This window comes from Erinaceus europaeus, chromosome 1 (assembly GCF_950295315.1).
Source record: "Erinaceus europaeus chromosome 1, mEriEur2.1, whole genome shotgun sequence".
Lineage (NCBI taxonomy): Eukaryota > Metazoa > Chordata > Mammalia > Eulipotyphla > Erinaceidae > Erinaceus > Erinaceus europaeus.
Window position 1 is genome coordinate 134,142,152 of NC_080162.1, and position 16,614 is coordinate 134,158,765.

The following is a 16,614-nucleotide window of genomic DNA, read 5'->3' on the forward strand; positions in this document are numbered from 1 at the left end:
ATTGCAAGGAAAACAAAAACATAAAAAAGTCAATGAGACTACATCAAATTGAAAACCTTCTGCACAGCAAAATAAATCATCACCCAAACAGGTCTAAGCAGGTGTCTGTCTATCTTTCTCTCCCTCTCTCTGTTTTCCCTCTCCTCTCTCCATTTCTCTGTCCTATATGACAACAATAATAACTACAACAATAAAACAACAAGGGCAACAAAAGGGAATAAATAAATAAAATAAATATTAAAAAACAGAAACTAGACTGTGGTGGAAATTTTAAGCAGTTTACATAGGTGCTCATTGAAAAACTGTACATATGAAACTTATATACTATAACCTACTATGTCAATAAAAATAAGATAAGGAAAATTATTCAGACCAGAGATGTTTACAATGCTTATGTCTGACACAGAACCCATACCTAGAATATTTGAAGATCTACAGAATTTTGTAAGTGACAAACCCCATTTACAACCATGAAAATGCTGGATAAATATTTCCAAAAAAAAAAAGAGATTATCTAAGATGCTAATTAAAGGACATAAGTCCTCATTCTTCTCAGTTACTGTAGGAATCCAAATTAAACACCCTGTATATTAATTAGTGTACACTCCCTACTTACAAGATTAACTAAAATGAAAAAGACACATACTGTCAATCTTTATCTAAGATGAGCAGACTGGAATTTTAATTTACTAGGTGATAGGAGTGAAAATAGGGTTAACATTTTTGGAAGATAATTTGGGAGCAGCAACAATGACAACAACAATAATAACTACAACAATAAAAAAACAAAGGCAACAAAAGGGAATAAATATTTTTAAAAGTTCACTGTATCTAAACCATATAGCAATTCCTTTGTTGGTAATAAAGGCAACAGAACTACATATTATATATGCATCTTCTCCATAAAAATCAGAAAATATATATTGTTATACTATTCACAGTAGTCAAAAACTAGAAAGCAAAAACTGAAATATATTCATATAAAGGGGTATTCTACAGCAATGAGAAAGAAATTAACTCTTGCCCCACCTAAAACACACATATCACATAAACTGAGTGTTGGACAGAAGAAGACACAAGAGTATGCTCTGCTGCTATCATTCAAAGAGAAGAACACAAGTGTTGGAAACAATATGTCAGAAAGAGAACTCTCATACAATGTTGGTAGGGATGAAAATTGGTGCAATCATTATGGAAAGCAATATGGAGACTGCTTAAAAATTAAAATTGATGAGGTTTACAGTCAACAATATTTATACACCTTTCTCATATCTGGGAGCTACTCTCTTCCCTGATCCAGTTTTCTGGTCCTTTTTCCAGCACTGACATCATCTCCCCAGACAATAACTTGGATCCATCTGCATATCGGATTTCAGGCTCAGGGAAAAAAAAAAAAAAAAAAAAACTAGTGTAGCCACAGGCCCTTTGGAATATAACTAAAATATGCCTACTAGCTATCTACAAAACGGAGGACCCCCCAACTCTTTATCTGCACTATTCCAGCCTTTGGGTTCATGATTGTTCAACAATTTGTTTGGCTTTATATGTTGACTCTCTTTTCAGCCACCAGGTTCCTGATGCTAGCATGATGCCAACCAGACTTCCCTGGACAGACGACCCCACCAATATACCCTGGAGCTCCGATTCCCCAGAGCTCCACCCCACTAAGGAAATAGAGAGGCAGGCCTGGAGTATGGATCGAGTTGTCAACATCCACATTCAGCGTGGAAGCAATTACAAAAGCCAGACCTTCAACCTTCTGCATTCCACAATGACCTTGGGTCTATGCTCCCAGAGGATTAAAGAATAGAAAAGCTATCAGAGGAGGGGGTGGGATACAGAGTTCCAGTGGTGGGAATTGTTCGAAGTTGTACTCTACGGTTTTGTCAGTGTTTCCTTTTTATAAATAAAAAAAATTAAAATAGAAATCCTGGATGACACAATTATCCCACTCTGGATATTAACCTGAAAAATACAAGAACACTGACGCAAAGAGATTGGTGCACTTTCTGGTTCATAGCAGCACTGTGTACAACATCCAAGAGCCAGAAAAAGCCTGTGTCTATCAACTAACAAATGAACAAAAAAGATGTAGTACCAGTAATGAGTATTTAACAAAATGGGATGCTATGTAGCAATCAAGAAAGATGAAATCCTGACTCTCTATCTCTCCCTTCGCTCTTGATTTCTAACTGTATAAAATGAATAAAAAATAATTAAAATTTAAAAGGAGGCTGAGCAGTAGTGAAGCAGTGCTGCAGGTGTCTCTCTGTCTCTCTTCCTATCTTCTTTCTGTCTCTGTTTAAATTACAAAGATAATTTGAAAAATTTAAAAAAGAGATGAAATCCTCCCATCTACAATATGGATGAAGTTAGAGGGCACTCTGCTAAGCAAATAACCAGACAGAGAAATGCCAGATTTTTTCTTTTTTTCTTTTTTGCCTCCAGGGTTATCGCTGGGTCTGGGTGCCTGCACTATAAATCAATCCACTGCTCTTGGAGGCCTTTTTTTTCTCTTTTTTCATTGTTGTTGCTGCTGCTGCGTTGTTGTTGGATAAGACAGAGAGGAATTAAGAGAGGAGGGGAAGACAGAGGGGGAGAGAAAGACACCTGCAGACCTGTTTCATCTCTTGCAAAGCGACATGCCTACAGGTAGGGAGCTGGGGCTCAAACGGGGATCTCGGCATGGGTCCTTGCGCTTCATACTACGTGCCCTTAGCCCAGTGTCCTACCTCCTGGCCCTCTAGATGATTTTATTTACACATAGGGCATAAAAGAAGAAACTTATGAACTAAAGAAAGCAATACTATATATGCACAACTTCCCCAACGAAGAATGGAGAAGGCTGTGGTAGGAACATAAATAAAGACAAAGGTGATGCGTGCATTGATATTCAATAAAGCAAAGCTAAAACTGTTCTAATGTACTTATACTTCCTTTTTTTAAGGCTTCCAGGTGCAATGGATACTTTTTTTAGAACTATTTTCTTTCTTATTTTATTTATTTTTATTTTTTCTTATTTTTATTTTTATTATCTTTATTTATTAGATAGAGACAACTAGAAATGAAGAGGTTAGGGGGTGATAGAGAGGAAGAAAGACAGAGAGACACCTGCAAGAATGCTTCACCACTTGCAAAGCTTACCCCTTGCAGGTGGGGACCAGGGGCTCGAACCTGGGTCCTTGTGCATTGTATCATGTGCACTCAACCAGATGTTCCACCACCTGGCCCCTTGTACTGATACTTCCAGTTTGTAAAAGTGTATTCAATAGTGACAGTAGAGAGAAACAGGAACATAACTGTTGTTCAAAGCAAATAATATTCACAGCCATGCCTGTAGCTGCAGGTGTTTCTAAGATCAGGAAAGCTAAGGCACATTCAGAGGAAGGCAACTAAGCGAGGTGATGAAACAACCACCAAAGGTTTACAATGAATAGTACTCCATAGTCAAACACAAAGGATTACAATGAATAGTACTCCATATTCAAACACAAAGGATTACAATGAATAGTACTCCATATTCAAACACAAAGGATTACAATGAATAGTACTCCATATTCAAACACAAAAATGAATCACAGGCCTAGATGATACTGTAAAGCAGAAACCAAACCCAGTGGAAAGGAAGCCTGGGTGCCTGCCTGGAAGGTCAGAACAAAAAGCAGCTTAAGTCAGAGACAAGAACAGATAAACCTAAGAGTCTCAAAACTGAATGACAGACAGATGATCAGAAGCCCATATATGTACCTCAGTAGGAACCAAGAGATCTGTAAGGAAGATGGGCAAAGGGATACCTAGCAGATACCAGCAAAGATCAACTTGGCTATCGTGCTAGGAAGATAGCATAATAGTTATGCAAAAAATGCTTTCATACCTCAGGCACCAAAGACCCCGGGTTCAATCCCCAGCACCATCATAAACCAGAGCTGAGCAGTGCTCTAGAAATAAGAAGCAAAAAGAAGTAAGAAGGAAAAGGCAAAAATTGATTCTAAGGCAATAATCAGTCCCTAGCAGGAAGTTTCTTAACTACTTCTTGCTGCAGTAGGAACCATCCTAGGCCTTTAGATAGAAGCAAGTAGATGCACACGTAACTGGAGGAGGTGGAGCTTAAGGGAGCATGAATAACATGAGATCTCTGGAAAAGAATGCTAGACAGCTACAAGATGACAATGACATTTATGTATTATATTACCAAAATATAAATTTACCTCCAAGAAACTCTGAAAATAAATCAGTAAAGAGATCTAAAAAGAAAAATGGGATGCAGAACATAAATTCATTTTTTCATTCATTCATTTATATAACACTGAAAGTCTTCAGTTTTCAAACCCCATGCTAGGCATGATGTGTGTTGAGATAAAAATAGTGTTCCTACCTTACTAGGTAAAGATAGAAATAGACTGGGGGTATGGATAGACCGGTCAATACTCATGTCCAGCGGAGAAGCAATTACCTCTCAGCTTCTGCACTCTGTAAAGATCTTTGGCCCATACTCCCAGAGGGATAAAGTATAGGGATGCTTCCAATGGAGGGGGTAAGATGTGAAACTGTGGTGAAAATTGTGTGGAATTGTACCACTCTTGTCCCACAGTCTTGTTGATCACTATTAAATCAATCAATCAATCAATCAATAAAATCAAGATGATAAAAAAGTATGTCTCCACTGGGGTCCTCAAGCATGAAGATGGTAAAGGATCCAGATTGGGGTCTTGTTGTACTTACATATCAGCAACTACACTGTAATCCATTAACACCCCCAATAAAGTGGAAAAGATTAAAATATAAAGAAAGCAGGGGCCAGGAAGTAGTGCACTGGGTTAAGCTCACATGGAGCGAAGCACAAGGACCAGCATAAGGATCCTGGTTCCAGCCCCCTGGCTTTCCACCTGCCGGGGGGGGGGGGGGGGGGCTCCTTCGCAAGCAGTGAAGCAAGTCTGTATTATCTTTCTCTCCTCCTCTCTGACTTCCCCTCCTCTCTTGATTTCTCTCTGTCCTATGCAACAGCAACAACAAGGGCAACAAGAGCAACAAGGGTAACAAAATGGGAAAATGGCCTCCAGGAGCAGTGGATTTGTAGTATAGGTACTAAACTCCAGCAATAACCCTGGAGGGGAGAGAGAGAGAGAGAGGGAGAGAGAGGGAGAGAACATCCTGAAGCATTTTAGAGAGAAAGGGAGAAAGAGAGACTATCCCAAAGCATTTTATTGTTTGGCAGAAAGAAAAGATGGAATTATTATAATCCATGCATGGAGTCCTGTGTTTACTTAAGATTAGTGTGGCAGAAACGACAACCCAAGGTGATGCCTTGAAGAAATCACAGGCATCTTCCCCGTGTAAACTTCCTTGAATGAATAGCATATGCAAAGACAAGATGGTGAGATATAACATGGTATGTCTGAGGGTTTAGGAATGATTCCATATGGGGAGTCGGGCGGTAGCGCAGTGGGTTGAGCGCACATGGCGCAAAGCCCAAGGACCAGTATAAGGATCCCATTTGAGCCCCAGGCTCCCCACCTGCAGGGGAGTCACTTCACAGGAGGTGAAGTAGGTCTGTAGGTATCTATCTTTCTTTCCCCCTCTATGTCTTCCTCTCCTCTCTCCATTTCTCTCTGTCCTATCCAACAACAACAACATCAATAACTACAACAATAAAACAACAAGGGCAACAAAAAGGAAAATTAAAAAAATAATAAATGATTCCATATGTATATGTTGTGAGGTTAAAAAAAAATGAAAAGTTGAAACTGCAGACTTCCGATGAAAGAGCATAATAAAATGCTTGGGTTTTTATCCAAATTGTAATTTTCTCTCACTTTAGATAATCTTAAGGAACATAGCCATGGATTTATAACATAAAACATAAGAGAAAATAGAAAGTCAAATAACATATAACAATTTTTTCATTAATAAAAAATTATAATAAGGATTCAAATTAAAAGCAAAGCAGTTTAGGAGTTGGGAGGCAGCATAATGGTTATACAAAAAGACTTTCATGCCTGAGGCTCTTAAATTTTAGTTTTAATCCCCAGCACCACCATAAACCAGGGCTGAGCAGGGCTCTGGTCTAAAGCTCTCTCTGTGCCTTTCTCTTTGTATCTCTTTCTCACTAAACAGTATATATATGTAAACTAGTTTAGATTCAGTCTGGAAAATACAGGGAAATCTACCTTTTGGGGGAGGTGAAAACAAGAGTTTCAAATGTTTACAGTAAATGTATTTAGTTAGTTGGTTATTTATTTTTATTGTTTTAGGACCAACTAATATCATAACATGTAACATTTTATTTCCTTTATTTTAAAATTTTAAATTATTATTTCTTTATTTATTATTGGATAGAGTCAGAGAGAAACTGAGATGGGAGGAGGAGATAGATAGGGAGACAGAGAGATACCTGCAACCCTGCTTCATCACTCACAAAGCTTTCTCTCTGCAGGTGGGGACGAGAAGTTTGAACCTGGGTCCTTATGTACTGTAACATGTCTGCTTAACCAGATGCACCACCACCCGGCCCTCATAAAGATAATTTTATGAGACACAGTTATCTTCATTCATTTTGCACATAATTAGCTGCTGTCACACCACAACGACGAATTCAGCAGAAACAGAAATTATATAGTCCACAAGTTCTAAGAATATTTTTAGTTTTAAGCTTTTTAAATATTATTTATTTATTTATTTATTTATTTTGGATAGAGACATAAATAAATTGAAATGTGCTGGAGAAATAGGGAAAAAGAGAGACACCTGCAGCACTGCTTTACTGCTCATGAAACTCCCCCCTTGTAAATGGGGACTGGGAGGTTGAACCTGGGTCTTTGTGCACTATAATGTGTGTGCTCAACCAAGTGTGCCACCAACCAGCAACAAATTACACAATTTTTATTTATTTTGGGTAGAGACTGAGAGAAGTTGAGAAGGGAGGGAGATAGAGAGAGGGAGAAAGAGAGACACCTGCAACACTGCTTCACCACTCATGAAGTTTCTTCCCTGCTGGTGGGGACTGGAGACTTAAACCTGGGTCCTTGCATACTGTAATGTGTGCACTCAACCAGGTGAAGCACCATCCTGAGACCTTTAAATATATTTATTTGTTTATTTACTTATTGTCAATTAACTAATTAATTTATTTAATAGGATGGAGAGAAATTGAGAAGGAAAGAGGATATTGAGAGGGAGAGAGAAGCAGATATCTGCTTCAAATCAGGAAACTTCCCAACTTGCTATCCCCCCACCACCGCCACCACCACCTACAGGGGGGACCAAGGGTTTGAAACTAAGTCCTTGCGCATGGCAATGTGTACACTCAACTAGGTATGCCACCACTTGGCCCGAAATTCTAAAATCTTTACTGACTTAAAGGAAAAAAGTTGGCAAACTTTTGGTTTATCCTATTGAGTTAGAATAATAAACAGCCATGCACTGCAGGAGCCTATACTTCAGTTGGGTATGCAAGTTATTAAAACACATGGTGAATGAAATGTACTTTGCTAGAAGCAATTAAATGCACTCAAACTGGATTGTGTGCCTTCTTTGCCATGTTCACAACCCAGGATCCCAAGCTACTGGATGGAATTTCACTACTATGGTGTCATTCCCTCTCTATCTGCCTGTCTCTCTATCTGAAAAAGTCAGCCCAGACAAGTGAAGTTCCAGAGAAACAACAGCAAGAAGATACTAGGGAACACTGAAACATTTCATCTAAGTTTAGGGAGTACAGGGATAGCTTATGTTTAGGCATATGGTTGAGATATTCCAAAGGTCTACTAGTCTTTCTAACTAAAGGATCTAAATTAAGATCTTATTTAATTATCATATCCAGTACATTGTAAAGCCAAATTATCCTAATCTTTCAGGCATGTTTCCTGCTACAAAGAGATAAGACTCCAGCTGGTGTCTTCCCATCCATAAAATAAAAACTGGCAGCAGAGCCTGGACCAGAGAAGCTGACAGCTAGAGGACATGCATGGTCTTTGTATTCCTCTTCCAACTCCTTTCAGGAGGTATTGCCAAGCCTAGCCTAACAGTAAGACTGTACTATTCTCTTTACTTTATACATACAAATATAATATTATCAATATTATATCACATATAATGCATTTCTTCATATATGCATATACAGTCCATATATATGGATATATATATATCCCACACATTCTTCACATGTGACAGGTAATTTCATATCTTTAAGATGTACATAACTCAAATATAATACATATACACATTCTTATATACAGATTTATCCCACAGCAGAGATAGCAAATAGGTTTCATTGAGAGGTTGAGAAAGGCTGTGAGGAGACCTCTGAGCTCATACATTATTTCTCTAACTTGAGAAATATAAAGTCTTAATGATGGTGGCATTGGATACCAGTGGCAACCTTTTCGGCATGGGTCAACTTATTTGCCATCCTGGTCACCTAAAATTCTCACACATTCACAAATTGCTTAAATATACTCGTTTCAAGCTTACCACAGCTAAGTGGACAATGAATGGTCCTCTCAAAAGCTTAGACAGGAGGAAACCTCTTGATGGGGATGACCTTAATGGGGAAGATAAAAATAATAATAATAATTTACATTTACAAAGCATTTTATTGATTTCAATGTATATATCTAAGGATATTATCTCATTAAATCTTGGTCATCTCCTTTAAAGGAAATCCCATTTTAACATAATACATATACCTATATGGATGTGTAAAAAGCACCTATTTCATGGGGCCAAGTGGTGGTGCACCTGGTTGAGCTCACGTTAGAATGCACAAGGAACCAGGTTCAAGACCCCAGTCTGCAGAGGGGAAGTTTCAGGAGTGGTGAAGCAGGATGGCAGGTATCTCTGTCTCTCTCCCTATCACCCCCTTCCTCTTGGTTTCTGGTGGTCTCTATCCAATAAATAATGATAAAAAAATTTAAATCCAGTCATAAAAAATTTTTTAAATCCATTCAAAAAAGAAATGGGTAGGGAAAATGTCACCTCAAAAAAATGACATGCTATGTGATGTTTATATATTTTTACATTTATCTACTTCCTTTTTTAAAGATTTTTTTATTTCTCTCTTTTTTCAATATATTTATAATTGGATAAAGACAGAGAGAAATTGAGAGGGGAGAGGGAAATATAGAAAGAGACAGAGAGATGCCTACAACCCTGTATCACCACTCATGAAGCTTTCCCCCTGCAAGTGGGGACCAGGGGCTAGAACCTATGATCTTTCCCACTGTGAAGTGTGCACGTAACCAGGTGCAATCACTACCACCTGGCCCCCATGTATCTACTTTCTAAATTTGTATTATGTATCAGTTTATGATCTAGAAAAGGTATTGTGAAGATGTCACCCTCTGCATATTTTGATTTTAAAGTCCTGGAGGGCTTTGGAGAGGTAGCGCTGTCTATTCAACCACCAATGAACATGCTTAGGACTCTGCTTCACCACTCCCTGGTACCACATTATGCTATTACAGAGCAGTGTCCTTTCTTTCTCTCTCTTCTCCCATCCTCTCATATTAAATAAATATATAAATCTTAAAGAAAAATAAATAGCAGAGTGCTGACCTAATACAGTGGCTCTGCATATAGACTGAGGCAGAAGAGCTCCAGGTTCAAACCTCACTCTCACCAGAAGCCAGAGGTTCACCCCTCTGGTATATAATAATAATAATAATAATAATAATAATAATAATAATAATAATAATAATTGCATTTCTGTCTGTCTCGGTCCAGTAAAATAAAGATACAAAAAAACATAAATATTAGTATTATTTATCTTTGAATGAGTGATGACAAATGATTTTTTTTCTTCTTGGATCTTTTCTTTATTTCTATAACATAACATGCTTGTAAATGTTCACCTATAAATAAAATATAAGAAAAATTCAGTAATCAGAAAGTATTCTTTGAAATCTGGATACTTGGGTACATTTGAGGGCCTAATTGCAAAATTTATCATGAGAAAAGCTATGACTAAAGTCAATTTTGACTTCTTTTTTCTTTTTCATTTTTTTTTCCCAGAGCTCTACTCAGCTTAGGGTGATGCTGGGGACAGAATCTGGGACTTAGGAACCTCAGGCAGGAGAGTCTCTTTGCGTAATCATTACGCTACCTACCTCTTCAAGTTAATCATCTCTCGCCCCATTATTTTCTCCTCTAAAAGAACTTTTAATGGAAAATGACTTAATTTGGGCACTATAGTAAGTGTTAGCATAGTATTAAGCAAAGATTATGATGAAAGCAATGCATGATAAATTCTCTAACACCCTGAAAATTAAAAGGTAAGCAAAAACAGGCTCTCAAGACAATTTTTCTAAGAAAATCTAGTTTGATTGATGGATTTACATATATATATTGTTAAATGGTATTATGAACTTATTATCATCTAAGTTCAACACAGAAGGCAGTTATTCAAACATATAATAAAACATATTTAGACCCTCAAAGAAATTAACAGCAAGATTGTGAGCACTTTCAGTTTTAAAAGGCCTCTAAATGAGAAAATATTTCCTTTGCCCTTTGCCAAAACACTGTTGCTATGGAGACAATCGGCTAACCTGTGGACCAGCAGTTTTCAGAGGCCTTCATTTTCCTGTTTGTTGTTTGGTTTTTGTTTTAAAGAGGGAACAAGCCTTGGACTTGAATCATACTATTTATATAGCTGCTTGACCAAAGAAAACCCTTACATTCACTAATTATCCACTTCCCCATCTGCAGGGGTGAAGTTTCACAACTGGTAAAGCAGGTCTGCAGTTATTTATCTTTCTCCCTCTCTATATCCCCTTCCCTCTCAACTTCTACCTGATCTAACTAAAAAAAAAAAAAAAAAAAGTGGTGGTGGTGGGGAATTGTCCACTTAAGAAAAAATATCTTGTAAAGTATCTATATGACGATGACTCAGACCTTTGTTCCTAATTAGGACCTCTCTTCTGAGCTACAAACGTCTGCTCCAGAGTTCCATTTAGATGCCTGATTATTATTTTGACATTTCACATGGCCAAAACAGAGCCAGTCATTTCTCCCACCTCCACCATAGTCATCAACACAACCGCTTGCAGCAATATTGAAGTGAAATAACCCACTCAGTTATTCAAACTAATAACAGGCATCACTGTTTTATGCCTATTTTGCCATCTTAAAAATCACTTCCCAGTGCGTGAAATAGCCTTGTTCATTCACACAAATTCTATTAGGTCTTATAGCTGAAATGCTATTGTTGTGTTAACACACTATGCTCCACAATCTAAAAGCAATGCCTTGGGGTTCGGGCGGTAGTGCAGCGGGTTAAGCACACATGGCACAAAGCACAAGGACCGGCTCAAGGATCCCAGTTCGAGCCCCTGGCTCCCCACCTGCAGGGGGGTTGCTTCATGAGCAGTGAGGCAGGTTTGCAGGTGTCTTTCTCTCCCTCTCTCTGCCTTCCCCTCCTCTCTCGATTTCTTTCTATCCTATCCAACAACAATGACATTATCAACAACAACAATAATAATAATAACCATAACAATGATAAAACAACCAGGGCAACAAAAGGAAAAAGAAAAAAGCCTCCAGGAGCAGTGGATTCGTGGTGCAGGCACTGAGCCCCAGCAATAACCCTGGATAAAAAAATTAAAAAAAAAAAAAGCAATGCCTGATGGTGAGTGAGGAGAGAGCTCAACAGGTAGAGAAAATAGTTTCTATTCCCAGTACCATCTAGTAATGCCGTGAACATCATCAGAGAGATCTTCATGAATAACAAAGCCTTGCTTTCGTGTCTCCCTCTTTCTTTTCTCCCTCTCCTTCTCTCTTTCTCCTTCTTCTCCTTCTTCTTTTCTCTCTCTTTCTTTGCATATAGAATTTTAAAATGGGACCAGGACTGATTCTTGGCTATATCAGGCATGTTAGAGGTCCTTAGTTCATTACTTGGCATCACATAAAAATAAAGAAACGAATCAAGGCCTGTCACATGGTAGGTGCTAGGTATTTATTGACTGACATTGCCTATTCCTATGGTATCACGTTTTATTTTAATGTTTTCAACATCTTTTTTTTTCTTCTTTCCTATTTTATTGGTGGGGGGAGGTTAATGGTGTAAAGTACAGCTGTTGATATATGGGGGTAATCCATCTCTGTGTGATGGGTATCAGCAAAATATTCTTACCCCCAATTTAGGATCCCAAAGCACTGCCCCTTCCTGTCTGTCTCTCTCTTCCACTCTCACCCCAGAATTCTTTGCTTTAGGGCAGTCCAAGTTTTATGTTCAACAACATTTGTAAGTATGTGATGTGACTGTAGACAATTTACTTTCTCGAGATTTTATTTTTTAATTTAGAAAATGAAAATTAAATAATCTACAAAATTCCCATTTGTGCTAGAAGACTCATGATTCCGGGATAGGATGCTGTGATGTAACTGAATCATGATGCTCTTTGTCCACTCAATTCACTATGTGATCTCCATTTAACTCGTTTCTTCTTGCCACATGCAATGAAGCAATGTAGTGATAGTTCTCAAAGTCCTTTTGTGTCCTTTATTTCTTTTGACACCTCAAACTCCTACAGATTATGTTTATTGCTTCTCTGTTCCAGTCTCTTGGAAACAGAGTTGGCAGTCAGCTGAGGTAAAGAACAAACACCTCATCACAGACCCCTGCAAGCGTCAACCCGGCTTTGACCTAGCACGTTATGATTGGGCCCTCCTCAATCGCTATCGAACAGGCCATGGCCGGTGCGCCGCTATGTTCCATCGCTGGGGAGCCAGAGACGACCCAAACTGCCCCTGCGGCTACAGACAGACTATGACCCACATAGTCAATGACTGCCACCTCTCCAGATTCAAAGGAGGTCTCGAAACTTTACATCAGGCTCAACCTGACGCTGTTGGCTGGCTACGGAAGAAGGGCAAACACTAGAAAAGGAAGAAGAAATTGCTTCTCTAGTACAGATAAGGAAATAAAGGCTCATTAAGAATTCCTCACACAGTGCATTTCACTAGCTCAGTCTACTGTCAATAAAGGTTGCTGGCATCGTTGACACTTTAAATGTCTTTATAGTTACAGGGTATACCCAGGAATGACTGTGTTGTCAGAAAAGTCATGACACATTTTTGCATAGAAAAAAAATTCCATGACTGTCCCAATAACCCAATATAATATGCAGTCCTCCTTTAAAATATTAACAAATATTTTTCATCATCTCTGTGGTTTAAGGCAGTCTAACATGGTTTTTCTAAGGATTTTAATACCTCTAGAAATTTTGATAAGAAGATAGAAAGCTATTGGCATATTTGAGTTAATTGGACAAAAAAAAAATTCCATTCCGATTCCCTGTCCATCTGGTAATGGCCTCAAATATTTCTCTCATTTGACTTGCAATTTAAGTTCCAGAAAGTCCTTGCACAGAATAACAATACAAAATAATCAGATATACTTGGGTTCCGATCTCCTAGTCCACAATTTGTTGACTTTGTCACTGCAAATAAGTCATGAATCCTATTATCAGAAGCAGGAGAAGGGTAGCCAAATAAAAGTAAATTGGGAAAACAACAAAATCTATCGCCAGTTTAACATGGGCCAAGTAATGTGAGGTTGATGGATTTCTATGTTACCAACATTGCACAGCAAAGCTAAGTGTAAGGTATAAACTCTCAGAAATCTGGTGAGAAGAGGAGTTCTTGCTTGGCAAGGAGATGGGGAATCCAGGAAAGGTCAGAGATGCCAGAATGTAGCTAAGTAGCAACTTCCGGCTCCACTCAGACTGTCTCCCACATACACTCTGGGGAGCCCACCCTTGGCTTATCTTAGGCCAGAGACTCCAGAAGCAGTCTCCTTCACAGAAACTTCCCTTCAGGGATGAATAGGAAGATTAAGTTGAGAGTAGTCAAATAGTATAACAGCAAACACACCTGGTGTCTGCCTTTAACTGTGGTAGGAAAGAAGAGTATGACCAGTTTCACCAGGAAGTTTTCTAGTAAAATTCCAAGTTCTTAGTGGGGCTACCTGAGACTCTGGAAATTCTCTTTAAACCCTACCTCCCTAGAAAAGCAAGTAATGGCTATGCATTGGCATGGCATTTGGACTAACAAATTGTTGAGGGACAGGAGAGTACTGCTCAGAAAATGGAAGTGGTGACACATGTGGCTTAGAAAGGTGGAGGTGAGGCTTGGGTGTTAAAAGCTAAACCTGTGGGCTACTCTCTATCTTGGTCATCATGTGAGTACTAGCTCTGTGCTCGCCATCTCTCCATATCTCTCTCTCTCTCTCTCTCTCTCTCTCTCTCTCTCATATCCTAACATGTGAATGTTCTCAATTTTCCCAAATAAAATTTAAAATTCCTGAAAATCATATTCTCTCCTCAACTCCTTTTTAAATTTTTTCATTATCTTTATTTATTTATTGAATAGACAGACAGACTATGACCCACATAGTCAACGACTGCCACCTCTCCAGATTCAAAGGAGGTCTCGAAACTTTACATCAGGCTCAACCTGACGCTGTTGACTGGCTACGGAAGAAGGGCAAACGCTAGAAGAAGAAGAAGATTGAATAGAGACAGCCAGAAATCAAGAAAGAGGGAAAGGGAAGATGGGGAGAGAGACAGAGAGACACCTGCAGCCCTGCTTCACCACTCATGAAGCCTTCCCCATGCAGGTGAATAGCAAGTGTTTAAACTTGGGTCCTTGTGCCCTGTAACATGTGCGCTCAACCAGGTGTGCCACCACCCCAGCACCCTCTCCCCAATTCTTTGTTGAGATAATGCCTGACAAATATTTTAAATGTTGGAGAAACACACGCCTTTTCTCCCAATACAAAATCAAAACATTTTCTTCCAGATCCTAAGATTTCCAGTAGCATGAGCTATAGTCAATTTAAATGAAAGCTAGATTGTACTTCACACTAAGAGTTCTGCAGCTTTTTGGGTGTTTTTTTTTCCATAACAAAACTGCCTTGACCTCCTAGAGAGTGAAATGCCGCTTTTCTCCCCAGAATCAAGGAATTTCAGACAGAGACACCTTTTTTAGATACCCAAGGTCACAGCAAGACCAGAAGATGGCAGGTAAGTTTTTCTGCCAGTGTTTGGGGGCCCTATCGCCTTAGCTGCCCACCACCCGCCCCACCCCACCCAGCTCCCCCCAACAACCCTAGCTGGCTGTGGTCTCAAAAAGGAATTTTCCCAGGGTTTGCCTTAAAGGTCACCCCAGCTCCATGCTGAGGATTTCAGTGGTTTGCATCTGCAGCATAAGGTCAGGGTGAGTAAAGGCCAAAAGGTAGACTCCCTTGGGCCTCAAGGAAGCAGCAATCCCAGAAGAGATCCAGGTGATGCAAAACAGACTCTCCCGCCCACAATCAGAGCTTCTTCAATTGAAGAACCCTGAGACTCTGTCTGCAGTGCGCTGCAAGTCCCTGCCCTTGCTTAGGGAATCAGAGCCTGCAGCGCAGATTCCTGGGAAGCTTGCAGGGCGAGCCCCAGAAGCGAGGGCGCCTCTAGCTGCGCCCACGTTGCTGCACCTCCACCTACCGGTACTGGCCCTCTGGTCCCCGGCCCTTCTACCCACTGCTTCGCAGACATCTCGTGACACAACAGGCTTCAGAGGTTTAGGGGCCCGGGGACCCCACTGCGCTGGCAGTTAGGCTAGAGCACCATGTATTCCGCTAGGCTGGCGTGGGCGGAAAGGGCCAGGTTCTGCACCCAGCGCTGGAGCGCAAGCCCTCCGGGTCCCGCCCCCACCCCCTCCCCGACCCAGCAGGCTCCTGGGCTTCTGGGCTCCTGGGCTCCTGGGACCCTGAGCCCTGAGACCATGGGCTCGTTGATACCTGTTCCTGGACGGCAGCGCAATGGAGCTCCAGGAGCAGAAAGGTAAGAATATCCACTCTGTGGTGGGCTCTTCTGTCAGTGCCTGTGCTCACTGGAAGAAGTCTGCTCCCCTTTGGTCCAGTCAGGGAGCAGATGGGTGCTGGAGACTCCTGGACCTCCCCTTCCAGAGCTGGGTGTTTATGGTGCAGAGGATGCTGTTCAGAAGGAGGTGAGAGTGGAAATGCAATTAAGGGAGCTGCAGTAAATAAAGTCTTGGTGGTAACTGAGGCAATTCCGCTGACCAGGAAGTTTGGGATCTTTCTTTTTCCTAGTGGTCCTCTGGAGTGGGTTGTGGATAATGGGGCCTTTGGATAAGGAAGGTTCAGGAAAAATTGATGGTGTCAAAAAAAAAAAAGCGAGTCTGCCTAGTAAAGTGTAGTCATACAAATCACTAGTTAATTAATATGAGAGGGGGGAAATTAATTGTATGCCTCGAAGTTTTTAAAACACAGACTGAGTCTTTTAAATATATATGCTGTGTATTTGATATGCGGACTCTCTCAAAAGCCTAGACCAAGTAGATCAGAAGCAACCAATAGCACAGCTATATACAAGATACTGGGTACTATACAGCAAACCCCAAAAAAGGACTTTTCAAAGTTAACCCAATTACCAAATAATGTGATGATAACATTAACTATCATTGTCTTTTTGAAACCTAAGACAGCAGGAACCTCACATCTCCACTATAGAGCCTATATTTCCCTCAGTCCTGGAACCTTAGGATAGGGCCCACTTTCCCACATGCCTCTCCTAATCCATATCAAATAATATTGCATCAGCCTATCGCCACCTG